At 42.4% G+C, this 27,056-nt stretch overlaps 1 protein-coding gene across 2 annotated transcripts in view; it reads right to left on the bottom strand.

The window, feature by feature from the left end:
• Positions 1–27,056, bottom strand: part of LDLRAD3 (low density lipoprotein receptor class A domain containing 3) — a 298,714-nt gene that overhangs the window by 270,837 nt on the left and 821 nt on the right. The window lies entirely within an intron of this gene.

Below are 27,056 nucleotides of genomic sequence, written 5' to 3'. Positions count from 1 at the left end.
TTGCTTGTTTAATCTCTTTTATATCTCAAAAAAGATAGACTCAAGACACACCCTACACTAATCCTGTCTCATTAACCTAACAAAGACAAACGAGATTATAACCACAGGCATAGAGGTAGGATTCACAACACATATTTTGGGGGGACACAATTCAATCCATAACAGCGAGAAAGTCAGGAAGAAAGATAGGTACAGCTCTGTGGTACCTCCTTCCCATCTTTTAGCAGGCTTCTCTTCCTCAAAACCAACTGCCATTGCGTTGACTCCAACTTATGGAAACCCCATGTGTGTCACAGTGGAGCTATGGTCCACAGGGTTTTCAATGTCTGATTTTTCGGAAGGCTTTCTTCCAAGGCTCATCTGGGCGGACTCGAACTTCGAGTTAGCAGCAAGCACACTAACCATTTGCACCACCCAGGGACTAGTCTCTTCCTCTACCCACTCCTTCGAAGTTGGTGGAGTTCTAGAAATAAGTTGAAATATACATGGAAATTTAAAGAATAGTAAAGGTAGGAGGCAGACAGGCTCTTAATAAGGTCCCCCATGGTCCCTATCTCTTGATATGCACACTTTTGTGTGACCCCCTCCCCTTGAGTGTACGTGGGATCTGTGACTTGCTTCTAATCAACAGAATACAGCAAAGGTGATGGGACGTATGTGATTACACAGCATAAGACTCTGGCGCCTGTCTTGCTGGAGTCCTTCTCTCTCCTGCTGCCTTGTTAAAGCTCTAGGAATTGAGGGTGGCCTCTAGATGACAGTCAGCAAGAAAATGAAGCCCTCAGTCCAGCAGCCTGCAAGGAAATAAGTTCTACAACAACCACATGAATTTAGAAATGGATCCTTCCCCAGTCTAGCCTCAGCTGAGACTGCAGCCCAGGCTGACACCTCGATTAGAGCCTTGCAAAGGACCCAGTTAAACTGTGCCCAGACTCCTGACCCACAGAAACTGTGAGATTAAAAATGTGTGTTGTTTTAAGGCACTGAGTTTGTGATGATATCGTTACACAACAATAGAAAACTAACACAGGTCAAGTCAGTGAGCTGGAGAGGGCTTATTCAAATGATGACAACAACTGAGTAGGAACCTGAATAAAAAATAAAGTTGAATCCCTGACTCACACATGACATCTAAATAAATTCCAGGTAGACTGAAGATTTAAACATGAAAAATAAATCAAAAGGAGAAAATGTGAGAGTGTTTTAGTATGTAATTTTTGGAGTGAGGAAGGCCTTTGTAAGTATATCTTGAAAAACCAGAAAGAACAAACTAATACATGTGATTAAAGTTGGAAAATAGATCTGCAATTTCTATCACCAAGGGATAATTTCCTCAATATATAAGTAGCTCCTACAAATCAATAAGATCACTAGAAAAAAAAAAAAAAGCAAAGGATAGGAACAGTTTATAGGAAAGGCACTACAACGGTTCTCATACTTATGAAAAGATGCTCACTTATTATGAGAAACATAAAGAGACACCAACTATGATCAAAATGTTTGCTAATGGAAAGCAGTGGAGAAACTGGCAACCCTCATTTATGGCTGGTGGGGAGCAAATTGGCACAGCCTCTCCAGGCAAGCTTCCTAACCTCTCTGTAAAATGGCACCAGGTCCTTGATTACCTATGAGCCTAACTGATGGGTGGAGAGATGGCATTACATTCCCACTCCATACTTACATCTCTCAGAGAGAAAACACCAGGCCCATGACCCCGCAGCAAAAGCAAGCGCTCCCCTAGAGTCACTCAGGGAAACTTCTGGCCAAATCCAGGATTTGAAACAGATCTAAACTGCAACTGAGTAACCTCCCTCTGAGCCTACTACGCTGCTCATCTAGATGCCCTAGATAACTGGTATCAGAAAGTTTGATCTCCGTGCCCGCTCGGTGGCAACGAGGAAAGCATGCACTTGGACACCGTTATGCCATCTCAGATTGGTCTGTCTCCACATATGAGCAGAGGGACCTGGGGCAAGATGCTTAACACCTCTGAGCCTTGGTTTACTCACCTGTAAAATGGGGTTAATGCCCCTGCCCACCTAGAATCTGGCTGTGGACAGAATTAAAGAGATAGTGAATATAAAGCAGTCAGAACAGTGCGCAGGGCATGCAGTAAGCACTCAACATGCAGAGGCTCTCATCATCAGAGCCACACAAAGGAGTGCTTTTCTCCTACACAGCAGGCTTCTTCCCAGAAAATGAGGCTCCTTTACTCCTCATAAAAACAAAACCACAAGCAGGAAACCAAAGCTAACAAGCTGGCATCCTTATGGCTGATGTATTGTTAAGACGTTGAAAACAAACAAACCAGGCCTTGGTAACAAGTCAGTCATGTAAATATTTTATCAGTGGGCCCCTCTGAAAAACCTCTGAATGCGCACGTGGGCCCCACACGCCTCCTTCCTGGTGGAGCTGGCTCTGCCTAAGAGAAGCCCCACCGGCTGCTTTGAAAGCAGGAAAGGGTTTACTCAAGGTGTGCATCTCTGGTTTCAACATCTGGCTGCCTTCCAGAAACGAAGTCTCGGAAGCACCAATGGCCATGTCCAGAGATAAGATCCCAAGCTGAGGCTGAATCCTGAGCAGTCTGAACACGGGGGTTTCCCAAGAGAGCCAGGTGAGGCACAGCAGCCAGGGAGGCAACTGATAAATCATGGGCGAAGCCCTTTCCCCATTCCCCCTTGGTGGAAACCAAAACGCCCATCACAGCCATCAAAGCTGCTGCCCATAACTTGAGACTGACTTTGACTGAGGTCATTAAGTTGTGAGCAACTGCAGCGTCGATTTTCTCCATGGATAATGCTCAAAAACTAGCAACCAAGTGGCCTGGGAGAGCCTGGGACCCATTAATCAACTAGCCAGCCAGAGCTCCCATTAACAAAGAAAAATGGTTGAAAATCTGAAAACCATCCTTTGGCAACTGTTCAAAGATCCCATTACGAGATTTCAGGAAAGCCCCCTAGGGTTCACTCCACTGTGAGCAGAGAAGTCTCCACAGACGTGGGGTGGGAAGAGCCTGGACTGAGAAGGCAGAGGCCAGGGTTCAAATCCTGATGGCATCTGGAATATCAGGGATCACCCTCCCTCTCAGAGCACCTGAGTGTGCAAGTAGTTAACATGTTCGGCTGCTAACCAAAAGGCTGAAGGTTCAAGACCACCCAGAGGTGCCTTGGAAGAAAGGCCTGGTGATCTACTTCCAAAAAATCAACCACTGAAAACCCTATGGAGCACAGTTCTACTCTGACACACACGAGATCGCCACGAGTTGAAGTCGACTCGACAGCCAACTGTTTTGTTTGTTTGTTTTCTTTCCCTTTCTCTGAGCTTCAGTTTCTGGAAAAGGAGAACGTGAATGAGCTCCAAGTTGCCATCCTCACATAAGGCTCATGGATTCCACGACTGAGACCTGAGTATAAATCATGAAGCCAAGATGGGGACCTGAGAGACACGACAGATGCACTTAGGGGAAGGATTATTCATAAAATGGAAACCTATATATTGAGTCTCATCTGCCAGTCATCAAGAAATGAGTCGCACTTTAGGAATATAATCAACTGAAACAGTCACAAAGACACAAGACAACCAACTTAAAAAGACCCAAAGGGAAGAGAAAAGTGCCCTGGCACAGTCACTCCAAATGAATAATAACTGAAAAGAATCCAAACCAACACACCAACACCATCCTAGAGCGAGGAAGCCATGGAGAGAAATAAAAGAGGTGGACAGACTCAGTCTGAAGCCCAACTCTGTGACTTGCATGTTAGGTGACTGAGGTATATTAAATGCCTTGAGCTTCAGTTTTCTCATCTATAAAATGAGCCTCTGTCCCAAAGACTCCTTATGGGATTAAATAAGATAAAGACTCATAAAGCACTTCTGGCAGGTGCTAAATAAATGTTAGATCTGACCCTTGTTTCCCTCCCTCCTCTCTCTGGCATTTTCACCCATTTCTACGTTCACAAAAGCCATCCCAATTCCTCTCAACACAGTGAGGGGGGCTTGCCCTAGAAAACCAAACCAGTTGCCATCAAGTCGACTTCGACTCATGGTGACCCCGTGTGTGTCAGACTATAACTGGGCTCCACGGGGTTTTCAACAGCTGACTTTTCAGAGGTAGATTGCCAGGCCTTTCTTCCAAGATGCCTCTGAGTGGACTTGAACATGCAACCTTTTGGTTAGCAGCCAAGCATGTTAACTGTGTACACCACCCAGGGACGCCTGCCCTAGAAGACCCTTCCCTAAATCCACACATACCTGAACATTACCTACATCCTCCCACTGCCCCCAGCCACTGTCCCCAGCCACAGTCCTACAGTCTCCTTCCCACCCAGTTGAGCCTCTGGACAGAACAGTCTCCATGAGGGGTGCCCAAATGTGTGTTGCAAGAACACCCTGGTCCATTGCAAAGTGTTTGTTGGTCAGTGACAAAATCAGAAAATTAAGAAATAATTGCTCTAGCCTGAGGCCAGAAGAACTAGATGGTGCCTGGCTACCACTACTGACTGTTTTGACCAGGACACAAGAGAAAGTCTCCGACAGAATGGGAGAAAAATGTAGAACAAAACTCAAATTCCTAAAACAGACCAGACTTACTGGACTGATAGAGACCTGAAGAATCTCAGAGACTACTGTCCTAAGATACCCCCTGAACTTTGAACTTGGAATTGAAGCCACTCCCGGATAATAGACTGGATTATAAAATAAACTATTTATCACCCTGGAGTACTGTGCAGAAAAGCTAGAGGAATGGAAACAGAACAAACAGAATGGAAATAATGAGAATGCTGACACATGGTGACAAATGTAACCACTCTTACACAACAATCTGTACAAAAATTGTTACATGGGAACCTAATCTGCTGTGTAAACTTTCACCTAAAAAACAATAAAATATTGTTAAAAGGCAAAAAAAAAACCCAGTGAGGTCTTCATAGAACTGAACTTGTTACCTTTAAAACCAACCAACCAGTTGCCATCAAGTTAATTCCGCCTCATTGCGACCCCGTATGTATCAGAATAGAACTGTCCTCCAAAGGGCTCTCAATGGCTGACTTTTTGGAAGCAGATCACCACACCTTTCTTCTGTGGACTCAAACTTCCAATTTTCGGTTAGCAGCTGAGCTCATTAACCATTTGCGCCACCTAGGGACCACCATTCCATTTTTAAAAATCATCCCTTATTCTGAGGATGAGTTGCTCCTACATATCTGTATTAAAATGAGTTTTCTGTTAGAAAATGGTGGTGGTAGTAGATGGTGATTTCTTTTAATTGTTCTCACTGGATCAAATAAAAGTTAGTGACCAACGTTATGAGCCCAACTTTTTTGGTTTGCTTGTCTTTCGTTATTTTACTGGTCCATGAAATCCAAATCCAGGAATTGCTGGACTGTGCTAATCGGTGATGCTTCACTGCCTCTACTTCCTCCTCAGCTCAACTTGTTAACCTTCATTTATGAGCCTAGCTTCTGCTTTCACCATTGAAGAAACAGTTCTCACAAAGGTTTCCTGAAACCATTGAAGAAACAGTTCTCACAAAGGTTTCCAAATTCAGGCTTCCTTCCCTCCTGCCTGCACTCACAGCCTAGGGCAGGCCCTTCCTACACCAGGACTGCCTCCCCACCGTCTTTCTAAACAGAGGTTTGATCAAAACAAAGGCTTCACGATGCCTATCACACCACGCCCAAACTCTCAGCCTGGCATCTGTCGTCTTCCTTGCCACACCACCCACAAAAGACTAGGCTATGAAGATGGGATAGCCAAGGGCTCACAGCCTCACTCTTGCTCAAGGTCCTAGCAAGTTGATAGTCTCTCTTAGCCTCAGTCTCCTGCTGGGTGATCATGACAGTCCATATTTCAGAAGAATCTTGAAAGGAATCGACAAAATAACGTATATAAAACACTTTCCACAGTGCCTCAGACACAGGAAAACCCAAAAACTCACTGCGGTCAAGTTGATTCCAACTCACAGTGACCCTATAGGACAGAGTAGAACTGCCCCACAGGGTTTCCAAGGAGCAGCTGGGGAATCTGAACTGCCAACCTTTTGGTTAGCAGCTGTAGCTCTTAACCACCGTGCCACCAGGGCTCTTCAGACACAGGAAGTGCCCAATAATTGGAAACATTATTAGTAGGAGTATTCACAGCAGCGTAGACCATCTTTCTAGCTTTATCTCCCACTGCTCCTTGAGATTCCGACAAAATTGTAGTATTTGTGGTTCCCGAAGTACACTACACACTTCCCCATCTCTGGGACTCTGCCCATGCCATCCTGGAATTCCAATCTATCTTCTCTCATTTCCTCCAAACTCACGTCAGAGAGCTCCTTCACAATCACTTTTTATCCATCACAGCCAGAAGAAATGTGTTTTTTCTCTGCACTCTGGCGGCATTTGGTCTGTGCCACTCCTGTGACCTTATTGTCACATTACTATAAAATGCCGTACTCTGAGACATATGTGCACATCCTCCCTCTCTGGGTAAACTCTTAATTACTTAAGGTCGGAAGAAAACTCTATATCAACAATACCTACCACAGTGCCTTACAAGTAAGTGATCCTTAAATAATTAAAATGCCAGTGACATAATCCCAAATAGATCATTTTAAAATAGGTAGTAATAAAGAAGAATCCTGATCAAAAGGTGGCGAATGCAGAAAAGAATTTCAAATTCTCAAGGACTGCAGACTTTCTGGAGCCATGGAGGCTGGATGGAACTACTGCCCTGAGATAATCTTTAAACCTTAAACCAAAATATCCCCTGAAGTCTTCTTAAAACCAAGTAATAGTTTAGCTTAACTAGTAAAGAATGTCTGCCTTGAGCATTATGCTCTTTTAAGAACAATCTATACAGCAACTCGAAAGATTAGGAATTAGGAGTCTTAAAGGGCAGTGAGTTTATGCTAACGGAGGAGAAACAACTCAAAAACAGGGTGACAATGGTTGCACAACTTGAAGAATGTGATCAATGTCAGTGAACTGTACATGTAGAAACTGTTGAATTGGTGTATGTTTTACTGTGCATATTCTCAACAACAACAAAATAAATAAATTTTTTTAAAAAATTAAGCTATAAAATAGGTGGTAAGCAGACACAGAATGAATGCTGATTTTCTTACTGTTACTTCGCCTAACACACGTACATACACACAGAGAAAGGGGTTATGTCCATCTGAAGATTTCGGGAAATGCAAGTGGACAGTAATTAAAATTCTAGTCCAATGGGATTTAAATCTTTTGTCCCTTCCTCTCCCCACAGTTCTGACTGGCTGTCAGTATATGACTCTACACTGTTCTCCATTAACATTTACATCTTCGTTCTTCTGAACTGTGTTGTTTTGATTATATCTTCTTTTGGTTTAGTCTTTACCAAATTATTTTCATATCCATATCGGCAGTGTGAACCCACCAGCCCCTTCTCAGGAGAAAGATGCAGCAGTCTGCTTCTATGAAGGATTACAGCCTTGGAACTCCTATGCGGGCAGTTCTACCCTGTCCTACGGGGTCGTTAGGAGTCAGAATTGACTCAATGGCAATGGGTTTTTGGTTCAATGCGTGCAAATAACTCAGTCTAGGAAGATTTTCATTTCTTTCCATTCTGCTCTGGTACACCATCTCTCAAATAAGTGAAAATTATTTAAACAAAAAAGGGAACAGTCTGGATGTCCTCCCCTAAATAATCTTAGAGAAAAGGGTATTCTGTTTCAAAATCTTCGAGGCACTTTCATTCACCTCATTCACCATAAGAATTCATTTGAAAGGCAGTGCTCCAGAGAGCCCAAGAAACTTAATGAGCCTCCCAGAAGCAAGCTGTTCATTCCCTTGAAGTAAGAGCAGAAGCAACATATGGGAAATTATCATCAGTCATTCAGTCCTCACGATGGCCTCAGAGAGTGAGTACACACTCTACAGTCCAACATTTAGGATAGAGAAGATACTTTCTGTAGAGACAAAAACAGACCGTGAGATGAGCCATTTGAATGAGTAACAGAACTAGAATGTAATCCAGCATTCTCAAAAATCTGTTTCTAGAATCTTATTTAGCACTGACCCTTCACTATGTCCTATATCATGAAAGGAGAATACCCCTAGAACTTGCAGACAAGCTCAAGGGGAAACTCCAAAAACTTGAGGGATTTCAGTCGCCAAAGGAAAAAAAAAAAGCTATTTGAATGTATTTAAGAAAGACGAAGCAGGTGGAGGGAAGAACGTTTAAGGAAGGAGAAAAATGGAAAGAGGAAATTTTAAAAGGTCAATGTGAAAATGAGAAGTCAGAAGAACCTGATTACAAATTTATGGCTGGTGACGGGAAATTTCAGGATTGAAATTTTCAAGTGGACAAAGAGTCCTCATCCCTGTTTTCAGATCACAAGCAGGAACATCGTAATCCCTGGTGAAAATTATTCTCATTGCTCTTAGAATAAAATTCAAAAGCCATGACCCAGCAATTCCACTCCTAGGCATATACCCAAGATTGAAAACAGGAACTCAAACAGATAACTTGCACACCATTGTTCACAGCAGCATTATTTACAATAGCAAATGGTGGAAACAACTCAAGTGTCTGTTAACAGATGAATGCATACACAAAATGCAGTATATCCATGCAGCAGAATATTACGTACCCATAAAAACGACTGAGGTTCAGATATATGCTACAACATGGATGAACCTTGAAACCTTGATGCTGAGTGAAATAAGTCAGACACAAAAGGATAAACAGTGTATGATTCCACTTACATGAGGTATCTGGAAGAGGCAAATTTAGAGACTTGAAGTAGACTGAAGTTTCCAAGGCTTAAGGGTAAGGGGGAATAGGAAGTTATTACTTAATGGGTACACAGCTTCTGTTTGAAATGATAAAAAGGAACTGTAAATAGACAATAGGGATGATTTCACAACATTGTTAATGCACTTAATGCCACTGAATCGCTGTTGTGGTTGTTAGGTGCCATTGAGGCAGTTCTGACTCACAGTGACCCTGTGTACAACAGAATGAAACACTGCCTGGTCCTGTGCCATCCTCAAAATTTTGCTATGTTTGAGCTCATTGTTGTAGCCACTATCTTAATCCATCTCATTCAGGGTCTTTCTCTTTTTTGCTGACCCTCTACTCTACCAAGCATGGTGTTCTTCTCCAGGGACTAGTCCCCCTTGATCACCGGTCGAACGTACGTGAGATGAAGTCTTGCCATCCTCGCTTCTAAGGAGTATTCTGGCTATATTGTACACTCAATAATGTTTAAAATCGTTAAATTTTATGTTATGTGGCATTGATTAGTCAGCAATAATTAGTAAGCATTCAGTAGGTATCCACTAAGTACCAGACACTGGACTAAGTATCTTGCACGTATGGTCTTGTCCACTCTTCCCAAGAATGCTATGAGGCTAGTATCATCCCTATGCCCCCTTTACAGATGAAGAGCCCACTAAGGCAGAGAGACTCTCTGTAACTGGCCTAAGCCCACACCGTCAGGATTTGAACTCAGACCATGATTGAAAAGCCTGCCTTCTGAAGCATTATGGCCCCATATCGCTGTCAGAGTAGGGCCCAGAAAGAAGTTCCCCACTACTCCGCTGGTTTTTTCACAGAAGAGCACCTTAGTTTGGTGGTCTCAGAGCCCCCACAGAACAAGACACCCACCAGGATGGAGAAGAACAGAACTTCAACTTGCTGCTGCCTTCTGTATTCTAAGCCATGCATGGGAACACCCAGAATCCATGGAAAAGGCAAACATTCTGCTCTCCAGCGAATCAGACCTTATCAACTACTAGCTGTAAGGTTGGCGGTTCGAGCCCACCCCAAGGCACCTTGGAAAACAGGCCTAGAGATCAGCTCCTGAAAGGTCACAGCCTTGAAAACTCTATGCAGCAGTTCTACTCTGCACATGTGGGGTTGCCTTGAGTGGGAATCAACTCAATGGCAACCAACAATATCATCACCCAGCCCTAGTGTTCAGGGTTCCCGGTCTACAAATTCTTGCCACAACAACACTAGAACCACCACCTCTTATTTGCACCTGTGCCAAAAGGCCTTGGAATTCTCCGTCTATGTCCACTTCAGGGTGCAGGCCTTTGGAGGGTGGGCAGGCCTGGCCACAACCTACCACACTCTCCTCACAAGTTATCAGGGGAAAGCAAATTAAAAGCATGGCAAGCTAACACTTTGCACCCCTTGGGAAACTAACTAAAAACTCTTCACTCCAAATGTTGGAAGACATGTGGTGAAATAAGGTCGCTCATAAACCACTAGTGGGAGTATAAATTGGTAGGACTATTTTATTGGGCAAGTTGACCATATCCAGTAAGGCTGAAAATGTGCAAACCCTTTGATCCAGTGATTCTACTACCAGAACATTATTACAATGAAAGCCCTGCCCTTGTGCACAAGGATTTGCACTGCAGTGACTTGTCATAGCAAACACTGTCTTATTAATAGGAGAATGAACAGACAGAATATATTCAGACAATGGAATATTCTACAGTAGTTAAACTAGATCAATATGTGGATGGGTCTTGAAATTACATGGCTAAATGAGAAAAGCAAAGTTGCAAAACGATATACGCAGCACAATAACATTTGTGTACACTTGAAAGACTATATATTGGTTATATACATGTGGCAAAAGATTAACAACACAGACAGAAAGGATACACACCAATATGACGATAGTGGTGATAACTGGGATGGGAAAGGAAGTAATGGGATGAGAGAGTCTTTAATAACATCTGTAATATATATTTTTCTTTAAAAAAAAAAAAAAAACCGGAATTAAACATGGCAAATATTAAAATCTGATAAATCTGTGTGATAGCTACTCTAGTATTTGTTACATTACGCTCAGTACTTTTATGTTTGAAAAATTCTAGGATTTAAAGCAATTTTAAAGGATAGATTTTAAAGCACTCAGGTTACTCCTATAATCAGCTAGATTTAATAACCATTGAAATAGAAGAAACAGGCATAAATAACCGCAATACCATGTATTAAGTTCAACAGGAATAAATGCAAGGTAGAGGCAGCCATTAGAAAGTGAGATTAATTCAGTGGCTGGCGCTGGATATACAGGAACAGCTTTTGGGAGGAGACTCACCAGCAGGGTTCCAAAGTGAAGACAAAATGTTCTCTGAGAAACTATCTACAAATAAAGCCTTAGTCAAAAGCAAGACTAGACACAGAACAAGGATACACACTATCTAAAATCTGCAGTTCAGCTGTCAAGAAAGGAATGAGCTGAGAGGCACCATCTTTTCTCAGTCAAGTGGGCCACAATCATGTGCTAAAAACCCAGTAAGAAACAAAGTATCAGTTGAGCACTGATACTATCTTCCAAGGAAGTTATTTGTGTCGTTCACCCATAGGCAAAGCGGAAGGAAGATGATCACTCCCAGGCCTGGATGCCTGGAAAGCAGTTGTTGCTGGAAGGGATAGGAGATAAAGGGTCCGGCCACTGCAAAGTCTTCTCATGTCTTCCTAGGCACTGTCCACTAAGGTCTCTTTGACTAAAGCAGAGAACACATTTCCAAATGAATCGAGGTTGCCCAGACCCATTTTTTGTTGTTATTATTTACTAATGTAGTAGATTTTCAGGTTTTTTCCAACCCATAGGTAACAATTTCCCAACAATCTGAATGGGGACAGCGGAGTAGCTTCCTTCTTCAGCCCCTGAAAATCACTGCTGTAAAATGTGTGGGGCAGTTAACTTATGGGGATGGGGTGTCCGGAAGACAATAAGACCCAACAGTAGGCAGCAGGCTTTGGAACAAAAGAATAATAGTAATATTGGTGACCAGGTCAGGTACTTAGGGGTCCTGATAGAACCTACTGGCACAGGAGTGGGATTCAACAACTGAACTACTTCAAATCTCTAGCTTTTGGTGAGTGTGCATCCTCAGCGCCAGATTTGACTGAATTTATAAAATTTATAAAAATCAAGAAATGATATGTTGTACTTGGGGCAATTTATCACACACACACACACAACAACAACAAATTTGAATGATTATGCTTTATAAAGATTTTCTTTTCATGTAAGAATTATCCTTGTAGAGCTGTGCTATCCAATTTCTATGATGATGGAAATATTTTATATCTGAACTGTCCAACGGGGTAGCCACTAACCATATGTGGTTATTGAGCACTTGAAATACATCTAATGTGACTGAGGAATTGACTTTTTAATTTTATTTAATCTAAACTCATTTAAATAGCCACATGTGGAGTGGCTATATTATTGGAGAGCGCAGGTCGGTAGCATCCTTCCTCCTGTCTGCGCAGTATCTCAGCATACTGACATGTGATAACTCACCTTTATTAGGAAGCATTTCAATTTTTCACCATAATAAACGATGCTGCCACAAATATGAAAAAAGTAGGATATGAAATTAGGTTCCCAGTATGATCAAGACTATGTAAAATCAAAGAAAATAGACCAATGTGTCAAGAGCCTCTAGGTTACAGAGCTGCGAGTTATTTTTGCTACCTCTTATTTCAATTTTTTTTATGATAAACCTGATTAATTACTAATAAGAAAAAACTAACCTTTAATGGGCAAATATAAAGTTTAAGTACTTTACACACATCATCTCATTTAAAATACTTTTACAGGTTAAGAACCATTATTATCCCTACATACAGATGAAGACATGGTGAACTAAAAAATTTTAAGAAACCTGGCCAAGGTCAAGGCAGGGAGCTGGGATTTGAACCCAGGCGGACTCACTCTAAATCCCACATTATTAGCCAGACATCACCTCAAACTTTAATGTGCACACGAATTACCAGGGAATTTTGTTAAAATGCAGATTCTGATTCAGGTAATACTGATACTGCTGGTCTGCAGCCCACACTTTGAGCAGCAAACCTCTACAGGATGATCCATATTAAAAAGAAAAAAAAAAAAAAACCCACAGTTGCTGTCAAGTTAATTCTGACTCATGGTGACCTCATACGTGCAGAGTAGAGCTGTGCTCCATAGGGTTTTTAGTGCTGTGTGACCTTTCCAAAGCAGATCACCAGGCCTTTCTTTCAAGGTGCCTCCAGGCAGCTTCAAACCGCCAGCCTTTCAGTTAGCAGTCAAGCGCCTAACCATTTGTGCCACCCAGGGACTCCATATACTACCATCTTAAAAGAGAAAATACACTATACCCAATCAGGAAAATATTTTCTAATCACTGAAATAATGTGAATCCTTAATAACACAGAAAAGCGAAACTACACTTTTCTTTCCCAGCCACACAACAGGTATTCTGCTGCTCTTGTATATTCCCACCAGCAGACATATCCCTAGGGCAGCCACTGGTTTCAGACTTACTAAGCCCAACTCAAAGGTTAATCAACCTGCTCATTAGCAGGGAGGATTTTATCCTCAAAGCTTCCTTTGAGAAACACTTCTGCAGATCCAGGGAGCAGATGTATGGAGGAAAGACCCCTAGGAAGCTTCCGGGGGAGCTCCACCCACCACTTCCAATTCAGACACTTTTCACCATGCCTTAGGTTCTGCATTTTCCTATTCTGATATCCTTTTTCTTTAAAATGTTAAAACTACATAGTCTCTAAATATTCTAATCTTCCAAAATTTGGCAAGTACTAGCTAATTCTACACTTGAAGAACCTTCACCACCCTTTAGTGGTGCTCCTAATTTCTCACATCATTTTCTATGGGATTATCAGATATTTGTTGTTTAATGAACCTTTTATCATCTGCAGTAACTTTGTTTATCCATCTTAATGCTTAATGCTATGAAATTACATATCTGATAAACTATAAAAGTAGCCCTTGCACAGTAGATTTTATCTTCCTATGTTTTCATTCTATCTCTATCTCTTGGTTTTTACTATGTCTCCTATAATGAAAGAATGGGTGTTTTTTGTTTTGTTTTGTTTACATTCGCTTATAGTTGATGTATTTATACCACCCTCCATTTCCTACACTATATTTATTGACATACTTCCTTCCTTGAATCAGTTGTGTGGTTTCAGTACCAAGTTCTGATTTCCTTTTAAACTAGACCATAAGATAACCTTAAGTTCCTTACTATTTAGCGTTTTTTTTTTTAAACACTGGTATTTTAACAAAACTTTTTCCTCTTGATAACTTCTCCTATTCAATCAGTAAATTATGTAAACTCCTTTCAAATGGAATTCAGATGCATAGTAGTTTTTGCTAACCTGTCTGAAATCCTTTTTATATGCCACATGCTGGTCTCATAGTGTATGGTCTAATTTATCACCTGATTTAAAATTCCTATAATCCATTTCTCTCTCAAAGGCCTCTTTCTCTTGTCTTGTTTAAGCCAAGAGTGTCTCTTGTAAAGAAGATCTTTGTAGGTCTTTAAAGATGAAGGAGACTGTTCTGTAGACTAAGGAGGAATAACAATTTGTTACCAAAAGGCATATTCTCGTCTGACTCTTCCCTCAATTCCTTCTCTTCTTCAAAGTCACAGTCATATATCTTTAATGACTGCCCCCTGTCTTGGTCATCTAGTGCTGCTCTAACAGAAATACCATAAGTGGATGGCTTTAACAAAGAGAAATTTATTTGCTCACAGTCTAGCAGGCTACAAGTCCAAATTCAGGGCATCAGCTCCAGGAAAAGGCTTTCTCTCTCTGTTGGCTCTGGAGGAAGATCCTTGTGCTGCATCAGTCTTCCCTTGGTCTGGGAGCTTCTCAGCACAGGTCCAAAGGACGCACTCTACTCCAGGTACTGCTTTCTTGGTGGTGTGAGGTTCCCATGTATCTGTGCTCGCTTCTCTCTTTTATAATAGATTGGATTAAGACACTATCTAATCTTGTAAACCTCATCAGTATAACCTCATCATAGTGATGGGGTTTACAACACATAAGGAAATCACATCAGATTTACAAAATGGTACACAATTATACAATACTGGGAATCATGACCCAGCCAAGTTGACAGATATTTTTGGGGGACACAATTCAATCCATGACACTCCCCATACCTTCTCCTGGGTAACTTACAGGAAACCCTATTATGTGCTTGACACTGTGACAGGCACTGAATTAGGTGCTGGGGGAGTAGCAGCAAATAAGGTAAGCATCAAAGAACAAGACAGATGCTTTAGTCACGCGAGAAAGGAAAAGAGTTCTTTTTTTCTGTTCAGGATTGTTGCTGAGTCAAATTTTATGAGTATTTTCAAAAGACAATGGTACTGCCTCCTCAATTCTGGACAACGTTCCTTTCCCTAACTATATACACTCTAATTTCTGAACATCTCCAGCTCATCTGGTATACCTATTATTCAAAAACTGAATGTCCCTATTCTATTTTCTACATCCATCAGCTTTTCTTGTATTGTCATTATCATCTACTTGGGTAACATAAATGAACTTCAGGCTTGCTAAATCTTTATCTACTGTATCACTGTACACTTTACAGGGTCTGCCAATATTTAGAGTTTCTCTATAACATTTACAAGATTAGTTCCATCTTGCATTAATAGAGAATATTCCTAACTAAAAGATCATTCTTTCCAATTTTAACTTTTACAATAACATCAACTCTTTCCAGTTCTGCTTCCCCAGGTCCCCACCAACTGGGCTTACTTGCTAGTATTATACTTTTTAATCCAACTTGTGCTGCTGTTTTTTAAATCTATTTTTGAAGCCCCTTACTCAGTTTTGTTCTGGTTTCTCTTAGCACCAATGATTTTTTATGGCTTTAGTTCTGCTGATATACCATCTGTTGTTAATCACTATGATGGACTGAATCATGTCGCCAAAAAATATGTGTTGTAAATCCTAACCTCTACACCTGTGGTTATAATCTCATTTGGGAATGGGGTGTCTTTGTTATGTTAACAAGGCAGGATTAGTGTAGGGTGTATCTTGAGCTAATCTCTTTTGAGACATAAAAGAGCAAGAGAAGTAGAGATGGGGGAAGACTAACGACAAGCCACATGGAGATCTCCAAGGAACCAGAAACAAGCTGTAGAGACAGGGACCCTCCCCTAGAGCCTACAGGGACAGAAAGCTTTCCCCTAGAGCCAGCACCCTGAATTCAGACTTCTAGCCTCCTAAATTATAAGAAAATAAATTTCTGTTTGTTAAAGCCATCCACTTGTGGTATTTCTGTTACAGCAGCACTAGATAACTAAGACAATCACTCTTCCATCTTCCCCAAACTCTCCCTCATTTTATTTTTATAATAAAAAACAAGTTAAATTTAGAACTTTGCAAACCAATTGAGGGGCTTTTTTCAACTGACTATGGAGCTACAAGTGTGACTAGAGCTCATTTTTCAGCCATGTCCAATTAGTTTAATGACTCCTGGAGAACACTGCTCTGATTCAAGGCTAGAGCTGAAGGAAGATGTTCCAGTAATGCCATCAAAGACAATACACTTCTGACATTCCCAAAGTTAACCTCACTGGGCTTTATAATAATAAGGGATTTTTAGCACAATAAAATTAAACACCATTTATGCTTTCATTTCTCTATGCCAACAAACACGCAAGCATCCCCCCGCCACGTGGAACACCAGCACCTTGGGTTTACAAGTCTTCTAAATCAAGTTATTCATAAATTCCACGTCCCTCCTGCAACTGGATGCCCGATGCCTGTTCCAGAATAAGCTAAATGGCTGCCCTCCCTCTTTGTGGCTGCTCTCCAGGCCAGAGGCAACCCCAGTCTTCACACTGCACCATTTGTCTGTCAAAAATCACTGTTGGGCTTAGGAACCAGATAGTTCACTCAATTTATAGTCTCCCGATGTCACAATGACTCGTTAAAAGGAAATTGCCATAAACGCACAGAGATAAAAGTTTATTAGTGGTTACCAGGGGCTGGGAGGATGGGAGAATGGCGAGTTATTGCTTAAGGGGTACTGGGTTTCTATTAAGGGTGATGAAAATTTTTGGAAATTGATAGTAGTGACGGTTGTACAACATGATGAAAGTGATTACTGTCACTAAACTGTACACTTCAAAATGACTAAAATGGGGAAAAAATTTGTTACATGTTTTACCACAAAAAGATTTTTTTTTAAATTTTTTTTTATTTTAAATGAGAGCTTCTAGCTTCTTTCTGCAACAACACATTAACATTCCACCTTCCACAATAAATAATATCAGTGGCTACTCAGAAATGATGCTCCCATATATAATCTATACAAGTTTAAGCTCAGGGTCAGAAAATAAGAAGAAATTTAAACTTTCCTTTTTATATTAGGCATTATAATCAGCACTATGTTTCTGCTCTGAAAGTCTATTTCTAGACATTTTAAACTACGTAGTGGGCCCTTCTACTTGGCACCCAGCACTACTGAGGAAAGTAGTAACCAAAAACAAAGTGCTTTTGGTTGGTGAACAAACAAATTATCTCCATCAAAGGGAAGGAAAAAAAAAAACTTTCTTCAACTATAATATATTCCAAGACAAGTCTCACACGGCTGCAATAATTTGTTTATTGTTGTTGTTGTTTCTTTTAATAAAGTAAGCCTCCGCAAAAGCCAATTTAAATGCCTACAATGACAAGTTCTCCACAGAGGTAACAGCAAAACATCAATCTGCCAAAAACAGGCCAGTTGAACGTTTATTTTTAAAAAAAACAGATTCTGTTCAATACAATAAACTAAGTCTGGATTGGCATCACTAACCAATGATTGAATTCTCTAGTACAAGCTCGGGAGTGCACTGCCTTCTTTGAACAAACAGGAGGTTGAGTACATCCTGTAGCCAAAGCAGTAGAGCCAACAAGGGTAAGGGTACAGGCTGAAGTTGGGCAGACCTGCCTGCCAATTCTGATTCCACCTCTTGTGGGCTGAGGGCTTGGGAAAACTACTCAACATCTTTGTTTCCTCAACTATAAAATGGCACAGCATACTACCTACTTGGTTAAACTGTTGAAAATGAAATAAGATCCACCAGAAGAGGAAATAATAAATTATAGTATATACACATATCAGAAGCTGTTTTTCAAGCTATTTTGAAAAGAATGAGGTAGATGTATACAAACTGAAAGGAACAGATATATACGACATGAAAGAAAGATTGCTTAGAAGACACAGATCTTCGACACTGTAATAATCTTGGAAAGCAGGATGTGCCTTGACAGCATAGGGTGGGCGGGAGCTGTGATTCACTGATCACTGGAGGTGCCTGGGTGAACTTGGTCACAGCTGTTCACGTGTCGTCACTTCCGTCGAGTTCTGTGCAGTGTTGGTACTGCACAAGTTGAATGCAACCGCTATTGAGAATATCTTTTAAAAGATTACACTAAAATCTGGCATTGAAAAGAAAAAAATTATGTACACAAGAGGGCAGGGAAACAGAGCGTAAAACTGCAAGCAAATATCGGTCACTTCAAAGGATGACTACAGTTCCATATTGTCTTAAAAGCACAGCCAAGCGCTTTGAGGGACTTAGGAGAGGAAGACACAAATAACTGAAGCTGTATTTCATTCTGCTTCTGAGATACGGGTGAGAAGAGTGCCAGTCACAAGTCAAGCAATGCAAGTGAAGATGAGAAAAACTGCCAAATGCTCTGCAATAAAAGAAATGCCTACGCAACAGGAGGCAGATGTGACCAATTCACATGGCTCGAAGAAGAACTGATAAACTACAATAGTTAAATTTAAAAAAGCAAGCCAAAGAACTGCAAATACACGTAAGTATGAACTCATTAAACTATAGGTAGGTAAATACAAACACACAATATATACACACACATACATGTATATGAATATGTGTGTATATATTTTATATAGATATACACACAAAAACATATATATAAATAAGCCTATTTTAAGACTTATTTGGGGGCAGTGATAGTTCCGTAGTAGAACTGTTGCCTTCTATGTAGGAGGCCCTGGTTTGACTCCCAGCCCATGAACCTCAAGCAGGGCCACCACCCATTGGACAGCGGAGGTCTACATGTTGCTATGATATGGCATAGTAGTTAAGCGCTTGGCAGCTAACCAAAAAGTGGGCAGTTTGAACTCACCAGCCACCAGCCACTCTGTGGAAGAAAGATGTGGCAGTCTGCTTTCATAAAGATTACAGTCTAAGCAACCCTATGGGGCAGTCGTACTCTGTCCTATAGGGTCAATATGAGTTGGAATCAACTTAACAAGGGGGGTGGTGAGTAAATGATGCTGAAAAGGTTTCAGTGGAGCTTCCAGACTAAGACTGACTAGGAAGAAAGGTCTGGTGATCTACTTCCAAAACATCATCCAGTGAAAACCCTATGAGGATCACAATTGTCTGATACCATTGTGCATGGGGTCACCATGAGTTAGAGGCCGAACTCAACAGCAGCTAACAACAACGAGGCTAATTTGACATATATCGGACAGTTAATACTACTTACTGAGAGGAGGGGCAAGAGATGAGAAAGAACAATGTTATATTATTATAACATTGTTATAATGTGGTATTATAATTACTTCTTTTTGTTTGAATTCTTTATAATGAGTATGCATTCACTATATTATTTTTGTAATGTTGTTAATTCAAGAAGATTAACACAAAATAAAACATACACGGTACTTGGCAACATGCCACGCAGAATAAGCCTTCAATGAATGGTTGTCATTATTACTCTCCTAGACACCACAAAAGAAATAAGAAATATGACATACCTGTTTAACATAGGATCCCAGCCCTTAAGAAGTTTACAGTCTAGGATTAGAGGCCAAAAAACATAAAGAGATATATCTGAGTACAACCATAAAATAAAGAAGGCTGCTGTCTACAACACACAGAAGACATTTCTTGTTCGAATCTCAGAAGCCTAGAGCCAGAAGAGCCTTAGAGTTCCAACATACATACCCCAAGATTTTATCTGGAAAGCTAAAGAAGCAAGCTAGGACAGGTGCCATCATCTCTGAAACCTATTCATGACTGACACATAGATTAAGTATCTGTAAAGGCATGGTGGCCACGTTTGCCAAAGCCTGTGACATCCACGCAGTTCTGTTCTCATCAAGGTTCAAGATCCATCAGTACATCTCACATTTAGAAGGCCTCCAATAGGCCATCTGCAGAAAACTGCCTCTGCCCTTCCCAAATAATGAAAGCCAGCAAACAACCTCATTTCCATCAGTAGATCATTAGATTCTTCAAGGACAAAGAACAAATTTTATGCAGCTTTGCACCTCTAGCAGAGTCCCTGGGTTTTGCACCAGTTAACCAGTTAATGGGCTCAGTGCTAACTGAAAGGCTGGTGGTTCAAGTCCACCAGTCAGCCACTGAAAACACTATGGAGCACAGTTCTACTATGACACACGTGCAGACTCCATGAGTCAAAGTCGACTCAACAGCAACTGGTCTGGCATCCCTAAACCAAAACCAAACCAGTTGCTGTTGAGTTGATTCTGATTCATGGCAACCCAATATGTGCAGAGCAGAATGGCGCTCCATAGGGTTTTCAAGGCTGTGGCCTTTCAGAAGCAGATCGCCAGGCCTTTCTTCTAAAACACCTCTGGGTTGGTTCGAACCACCAACCTTTCGGCTAGTAGTACAGTGCTTAACCATTTGTGCCATCCTGGGACTTGGCAACCCTAGACCACAGCATAGTTCTGGATGTGGCAGCTGAATAAAACTTTGGAAGAATCTTCTAGTTACGTAAAGACAAAAAAGAAAATGATAGCGTGCTTGGGAAGCTGGAGTTCCTCACTGGACAAGGCTGGAAGCAGGCATGATTGGAGACAAATGCGCCTGAGCTGAGACAACATGGACTTCTCCAGAGGAAGGCCAAAAATAAACCAAACCAAACCAGTTGCCACCGAGTCGATTCTGACTCACGACAACTCCATGTGTGTTAGAGTAGGACTGTGCTCCACAGGGTTTTCAAGGGCTGATTTTTCTGAAGCAGATTGCCAGACCTTTCTTCCAAGTTGCCTCTGGGTGGACTCGAGCCACCAACATTTTGGTTGGCAGCTGAGTGCTTACCCTTTTGCACTACCCAGGGACTCCACAGGAAGCCTAGTGCTCCTCTTTTGGTACTGCCTTTTCGTGGGGATAGAAGCCCTGGTGGTGCAGTGGTTAAAGCGCTTGGCTGCCAACCAAAAGGTCAGCAGTTCAAACCCACCAGCTGCTTCGCAGGAGAAAGATGTGGCAATCTGCTTCCGTAAAGGTTATACCCTTGGAAACGCTATGGGGCAGTTCTACTCTGTCCTATAGGGTCATTAATGAGTCAGAATTGACTCGAAGGCAATGGGTTCGGTTTGAGTTTTTCGTGGGAATTCAAAAGAAGACAATGTAAATCCCTAGTCTGAAGAGAGGAGGCAGTAAAACAGGTGATGAGGTCTGGGAACAGAACAAAAGAAAAGGACAGCTGGAAGGCAAAATGTCTTCAAGAAAGCGAAGTTTTATAAAGTGACAGAGAGCACAGCTTTAAAAAGACTTCAGAGAAGAAAGTATAAGATGAAAAGTTCTAAAAATCAACCTGCCACTAGTACAGACATTTTTCCTCACCACCTGCAGAACGGACTCAGGTTGTAAAGCCTTTTGATGGGAAGGCAGAAAGAATTACGGGGAGGGAAAGGGGAGCCAGAAGAACAATTTAAGTGCTCTGCAGAATGGAGGAAGGGGAACTTCCAGGGTTAAGATTTCAACACACAACCCCCAAGGCAAACTTTCAGGCAATGTCTTCCATTACCCTGAGAGACAATAAGCTCCCAGGCTTAACATTCAGGAAACCAGGTGACTTTTGGTGTCACCTGCCCCCTGCCTTTTACCTGCTTCTTCAGTACACATTTCTCCTGAGGGAACCAAACTGACAAGTTCCTAAAATTCCACAAATTTTCTCTTTGGCACAAGGGGGAAGAGAGAGGGAGAGGGTCAGTGTTGGTGGCATTTCCAGTTAAAGTATCTTCGCACTGAACTCGTGTGGCTGCAGAGACATAAAGCACACAGACACCTGAGGACTAAAAGCCCCCGTGGAAGCGGGACACCATCTTGACCCACTGCATTTGAGAAGCATTTTTAGGATCAGCAGCAATAATGCTCAAGGAGAACGGTGAAAGGGCCCATTCACACTCAACCAGGGGTTCTCCATTAGAGGTGATTCTGCCCCCAAAGGACATGTGCCAATGTCTGAAGACACTGTTGGTTGTCACAATGCAGGGACGGAGCTACTGACATTTAGTAGGTAGAGACTAGGGATGCTGCTAAACACCCTAAAATGTACAGGACAGTCCCCCACACTAAAGAAGTAGCTAGCCCAAAATGTTAATATCCTGGTAAACAAAATTAAACACCAAGCAAATGACGTCACAAACAAATATATATCTTCAAAAGTGCCAGGGTTGAGAAACCCCATGCTAGACTAACCCATCCCTGCAAATATCTCCAGGAGCCCTAACAATCTTACCTCAAATAAACATTTGCTATCCCTTTGATCAGAGTCCCTGGGTGGCACAAACAGTTAATATGTCACTGTTACACAAAAGGCTGGAGGTCTAAGTCCACCCAAAGGTGCCCTGGAAGAAAGGCCTGGTGATTTACTTCTGAAATATCAGCCATTGAAAATCCTATGGTGCACAGTTCTTCTCTGACACACGTGGGGCCACCATGAGTTGGAGCTGACTCACCAGCAACTGAAAAATAAAATACCTTTGACTAAGCACTTACCACGTCACAGAAGTCAATTTAACCTGGTAAACAATGTCAAACATCAAGCAAATGATGCGACAAACAAATACAGCATCTTCCAAAGCACCTGGCTGCTCTCCCAGAAAAGAGTTTTAAGGGTACTCTTCAGCATCGATATGAGTAGCTTCTTTTACAATTATGCTGGAAGAAAGGCAGTTACACAAACACAGAGAAGCTACTAAAAAGTCTCCCTGGTTGTCAGGTAAAAATCACTGGCAAAAAAAGCTATAGTTTGAATGGCGCAAGCATTTCCAGAATATTCCAAAGACAGAAAGAGAGAGAACAAACAAGAAAATCCAACAACCAAAAATAGACTTGTCCCCGAGGCTATCTCATAGTTAGAAACAGTTCCATCACTCCAAGATGTGTCCAAAGCCGATAGTGTCTTTTATTTTTTTAATTGTGAAATATGGTAAACACGTAAGAAACAAGGAAAATATAGAGCTTAACGAATGAAAACAAGCCCCCGTGTGACTACAACTCGGGTCAAGAAATCAAACCCTGGGCTGTAGTGTCTTCCTCCACCATGGATTCTTCTCAACCATGCACACAGCAAGACCAGAGTCAGAGTTATTTTGAAAAGTCCCGTATTTTCTCTAAGATTTATTTTATGTATTTATCATGAACATCAAGGAGCACTGGTGACACAATGGATGAGTGCTCGGCTGCTAACCAAAAGTTTGGAGGTTTGAACCCATTTTCAGCTCCACAGGAGAAAGACCTGGTGATCTGCTCCCATAAAGATGACCAAAAAAAAAAAAAAAAAAATCCATTGTCGTCGAGTGGATTCCAATTCAGAGTGACCCTACAAGACAGAGCTGAACTGCCCCATAAGGTTTCCTAGGCTGTGATATTTACAGAAGCAGACTGCCACATTTTTCTCCCGCGAAGCGGCTGGTCGGTTCGAACCACCGACATGTTGGTTAGCAGCCGAGTACTTAACCACTGTGCAACCAGGGCTCCCCATGAAGATTGAGTCTATGAGTCTGAAATGACTCAACACCACATAATATAACAACTTCATGAACATCAATGCAGCCGGCAGAGAAAGCTGATGTCTCTACTGAATAAGCTCAGAGCAGTGATCACAAAGTGAGCAAATTTTCTTTGGGGGTTTATGGAAACAATCTTATTGACTGGGTTAATTCACAAAAGCATGTGGGAGGAAAGGCACGGAAGCAATGTAAAGAAAGCCTGCGAAGAGCGGTGAAAGCTCGGGCTTGGGGGACAAGAGAAACTTGAGTCAGAATCTAAGTTTCAGCCTTGCTGTGGCATCCTGGGTACTACTGATCTCTCCTGAACCATAAAACGACTGCCTGTCACACAATATCATTGAGAATACTCGAGGAGATCATGTGTTTAAAGTGGCCAGCAAAATGTCTCACATACAGGATATGCGCCACAAACGGGTCCCTTTCCTCCCCTTGCCCATGCAAACAGGCCAAGTCTTTAACATGAAATTAGTTTATGATAAACTTTCTCAATCTCCAAATTCTCTAAAGTGTTTTACAAAGATGACAATACAGGCCCACTTTCAAGATGCCCTGGTGACTTTGGTAAAAAAAAATGTCTAAACCAGTCTTCGAGGCCCAGAATTTACTATCCCACCTGCTCCTTCTGACATCCCCCCCACCCCACCCCCACCCCATTTATCCCAAGGTAAAAGGCCCAAGTGGGCTGTCAGGAAAAAACATCTCATACCCCAGTAGGGCAGTCTTAGCCCCATCTCTTTGAAGATGAAAAGCAACGAAGTGTGTTTATTTGTACTTCTGTGCTGCACAGTCTCTCATCTACCTGGAATGGACTTAGCTACACCACTCGTTAAAAAGAAAAAAAAAAAAAAAACCCCACCCACCCACTCACACCATTACACTGCACTCCTTCCAGGAGAAAAGGTGGATACCCACTCCCGGGAGTTCACATGGGGGAAGATCAAGCCTTTTCACTGACAAAGAGAGAATGTCAGGGAGTCTGAGCAAAGGTCAGCCCAGGAGGTGAGAAGACTGACCAACCACAGGACATGACCGCCATCAGAAGTGAGCTCCAGACCTGCGCACTTAACCCCACGGCGTCCAACCAGATGAAGAAAAACTGCACGTCAGACAACGAGACCTGGGCTGAGGCTCTCACACATGATATATTAAAGCGTAATAACTGCCCAAATCAATGCTTCACTTCCCTAACACAAACAATTAAACAATAAAAACAAAGGAAGGAAAAAAAAAAAAATGAAGGTGTCTGAGAAGTTTCCTGAACAACAAAGTTCTCCAAATGCTCTTGGAATGTCAGTGAGCTTTCAGCCCTACAAAGACCCCAGACTAAAATGAGGGCTCAATCTTAACCCTAGATTTCTTCACATATTATTAGATGAAGACAAAAATCCCAAGTACTGGCTTTTGTAATCTCTTGTTTTATCAACTTCCCAGAAAAGCACTGAAGTGTAGGATAAGGGATAGAAAGGTGAAGTCTCCAGTCCCACTATAAAGCCTAAACTCAACAATGCAGGCTTCTCTATGGTCTGGGAGCCAGGAGCACCTCATCTGCATCAGGAAAAATGACCAGTCCTGTTACTGGCAACACTTGAGGTAAAAGTGGAATTCATCCTACAAGGATAATGTTTAATGTAACCTGAAAAATGCTCACACCCCAACCTGCCTAAAACTGCTGTTGTCACGTGGGCAGTTCTACTCAGTCCTATAGGAATCGACCTGATGGCAATGGGTTTTGTTTTGTTTTTAATCTTTACGGAAGCAGACTGCCACATCTTTCTCCCACGAAGAGGCTGGTAGGTTTGAACCACTGAACTTTCAGTCAGCAGCCAAACAATCACTACGCCATCAACGGCTCCTTTCCCAACCTGCCCAGGGGTTTCTAAACAGCAACTATAAAGGTGATTCAGACCCACCAATCACAGATAATGTAAAACTGATACCTGGGACAATTGGACAACTCCTTGCCTTCCTCCCAAACCTATCCCCCACTATGACTACTCTGCAACAAAATAGAGAATCCTATTTTACATGTATACATGCATAGTAAATAATCAGCACTGACCAAGAGAGACAAAATTAACTTTACAACTATTTTTATAGAAATGGAGACTTAACTGAAGCAACCTAGCACCAACTGGGAGATGCAACAAATAAGTTTCCACTGGGGCACAAGTAGCTCTCTGAGGACATACACACAGACAAGCCGGCTTCCAGACTTTCCTTCTTGAGTGTTATCATTGGACACCCCACTGCTACCCAAGCTGAGTGCGTGCCTCCAGGCAGGTCTTGTTGCCTGAAATGCCCTGGAAGTTGGCCTGCTCAAATAGCCTCCAAATAATAATTCACACCTACCTGGGGCCACCAATAGCCCCTCAGAAGCCTCTCCTGGGTTGGCCAAGGATTTCAGGAGTAACAGGGCACTCTGGCCCAGATCTTGTTAAAAATCTACAGCAGCCTCCAGGCAGCCTATGCCCTCATCCCACCACTGGAAGCCACAGCAAAGCCACAGACTTCTAAATGGAGTCTAGGAGGAGTGGGGATGACATCATAGGTCTGAGAAGGGGAAGACTAGGCAGCAGATTCTGAGGATGCCCAGGACCAGGCACTTAAAGGGGAGGGAGATTTCTCATCCAAAGCACACACCTCTCTGGGGAGCAGCTCAGAATCAAGCAAGCTTCAACTTGCCCACCAAACACACCACCACGGACACCTCAACAGGTCAGCTACTAGAAGCACTGGGGGAAATCAGGTATGAAGTAGACATGGGGATGGCATAAACACAGGCCAAGCAGGCTTCTGCTAAAGAAGTTCACTGGGCCCTGTCACCCACTTTTGGGGCATCAGCTGTGCTGAAATAAACATCAGGGGGCTGGACTTCAGCAGGGGCCATGGATGGGACCGGCAGAGGAGGGGCAGCTGACAGCTGTGGCAAGCCGGCAGGGTCAGCGGAGAAAGGGCCCCGGGGCTGGAATTCGGTGCGTGCCCACATCAGCAGAAAAGTTCCTGAGAACAGCACGCTCTCTGGGAGAGACGGAGGCCTGCTGCTCTGCCCAACCAGAGGATGCACACGCTGAAGGATGCCAGGTTCAAAGCGCCACCAAATGAAGCCCCAGGTCCTCTCCTAGGTCACCTCGCCTGTCATGGCGTCCACTGCGGGGCAAGTGCGGTGGTCGCACTACTTAAATAACGGTCTGTTCCCAGGATCAGTGGGAAGATAAGTAATTCCCAGGGCCGGCCCGGTTTCGTCTCACTTTGCCCAAACCAAACACCGTCCCAAGTAGGAAAGAAAAGAAGCGCTGATGCTACTTGTTCCGCGGTCCAGGTGGGGAAATTGAGGCACAAGGTTGCATGCAAGAGACTCGGGAAGAGGACCTGGGGAGGCTACAGCGACACTCAGCATCCGGGTGTCTGGAAAGAAGGGACCAGGGAAGAGTTCTCTCTACACACACACACACAC

Source organism: Trichechus manatus, unplaced genomic scaffold (genome assembly GCF_000243295.1).
Source record: "Trichechus manatus latirostris isolate Lorelei unplaced genomic scaffold, TriManLat1.0 scaffold00006, whole genome shotgun sequence".
NCBI classification, from domain to species: Eukaryota; Metazoa; Chordata; class Mammalia; order Sirenia; family Trichechidae; genus Trichechus; species Trichechus manatus.
This window is presented reverse-complemented; position numbering and strand designations above follow the sequence as displayed.